This window comes from Canis lupus, chromosome 19, assembly GCF_003254725.2.
Source record: "Canis lupus dingo isolate Sandy chromosome 19, ASM325472v2, whole genome shotgun sequence".
NCBI lineage: Eukaryota > Metazoa > Chordata > Mammalia > Carnivora > Canidae > Canis > Canis lupus.
The window spans coordinates 25,818,046-25,820,091 of record NC_064261.1 but is presented as its reverse complement, the minus strand read 5'-3'; positions in this window follow the sequence as shown (position 1 = coordinate 25,820,091).

Below are 2,046 nucleotides of genomic sequence, written 5' to 3'. Positions count from 1 at the left end.
CAGAAGGCAGACCCTTGACCTCTGAGCCACCCGGGCGTCTCAATTTTTTAGCTTTTAAAAGAGCCCATTATATGATCCACTGAGATCTTGAGGAAGCATTAGAATATCTCATTTTATATCTCTATTTTTCTTTCCCTTTTCAAATATTCTATTTCTTCATATATTTTAGAAAGTACACCATCTTTTTATACAGCTTGGCAGATTTATTGTTTAAAAATAAATTGAAGATGTATTTAAATTGTGTTTACCAATAAGGGGCACATGTTAAAGAAAGTTGGAGAATGCCTGGGTGGCTCATTGTTTGAGCATCTGCCTTCGGCTCAGGGGGTGATCTCAGGGTCCGGGATCAAGTTCCACATCCAGTCCTACATCGGGCTCCCTGCATGAAGCCTGCTTCTCCCTCTCCCTATGTTTCTGTCTCTGTCTCTCTCTCTCTCTGTGCCTCTCGTGAATAAATAAATTTTTTTAAAAAAGAAAGTTGTGAGGATACTCTCCAAACCTATACTGTGAAGTAGAAATATAAGCAACATGTATAATTTTAAATATCTTAGAAGCCAGATTGAAAGAAAAAAGTAAAACCATTATCCAGCACATGCAAAATATTATCATTTAACATATAAAATTTTTTTATGATATACTTTACATTATTTTTTTTATATTTTTTACTCTATCTTGGCAATCCCATGTGTATTTTAGACTTAGGACACATCGCTATTTGGACAGGTCACATTCCAAGTTCTCATCAGTTATGTGTGTTGAGTGGCCTTCATCCTACACAACTCAGTTCTCAGTACAACACAAAGTTCTTCCTCCATTCAGTTTGTTCTTTACTCTCCATTTTGCTGTTGTTGTTATTGTTATCGTTTTTCCCTATCTCTAGAATTTCATACAATAGCCCCATTCTCATAGCTGGCTCTGTACCTTTGCTTTGGGCTGCACATAACATATTTAGTTTCCTGTTCTGTGCTCCTTGCATGCCCTTGCTCTGCTGCCCACTTAGATTTTGAGGACTGTCCCCAGCTACCTCCAGGGAACAGCTTAGCTGTGGGTTTCTGCTACAGGAATGATTTCTAATCACTGCTATTCTTGCTCAATCAGCAAGCCTCGCTGATGCAATACTTTTCCTAACACATTAGTCCTCAAACTATGCTTCTCCAAACTGGATTAAGGTTTTCCTTTACTTGAATACAATAATAATGTATATTTTCTAATTCATAGAAAAGAAAAAATCCAATAGAAAGAATTAATTTTTTCTACGTGCCTTTAAAATTTTTGCCCTAATAATATTTCTAAAAATATTGTTTCCTGCTAATATTTTTCCTCAGTGAATTCTCATAGATGGTGAAATAAATTTAATACAGAGAAAATATTGTTGATGGCAAACACTAAAAAGCATACTTTAGAAATATTATTTGTGATTTTTTTACACTAGTGTATTTTGACCTTTGCCAATCCATTTTTAGTTTATTAGCATGTAAGCCCCAAACTATGGAATTTTTCTTTCTTTCCTTTTTTTCTGTTGTATCCCCCAAGGTCTCCTAGAGTGTCTAACATACATTTGGAGAGTAATTAAATATTTATTAACCAAAGAATTTTTCCTGGGTCATAAAATTATTCCTATAAGTCAAATATTTCATGGTACATTCTACAAATAGTAGGATTACTATCAGGAGCTTTATCACCAAACAAGTGTGAGCATCAGTTGTGAAAAAGCTCCTCTAGGTTTTATAGAGAACTCTAGAAGTGCCACACCACATGAGGAAATTTGGTATTGTTTGCCTTAACCATGCCCCAGCATTTAGTGTCTGTCTTGCTTTCAAATGAGAGAACATTTGCCCAAGGGTCAGGATTCTTCCATGACCCTTTCTCATTCATGTGGCTTCACAGATCTTAGGAACAAAAACAGAAAGAGAAAGAAAACATGGAGTCAATCTCCTGGTCTAAATTAAAATTTTAAAGTATGGTGTTCTTTTTCAATCTGCACATTCTCCAATATCTCCATGATAATTATCTTTGTTGTATTATTTTTTGCAAGATTAAAAAAAA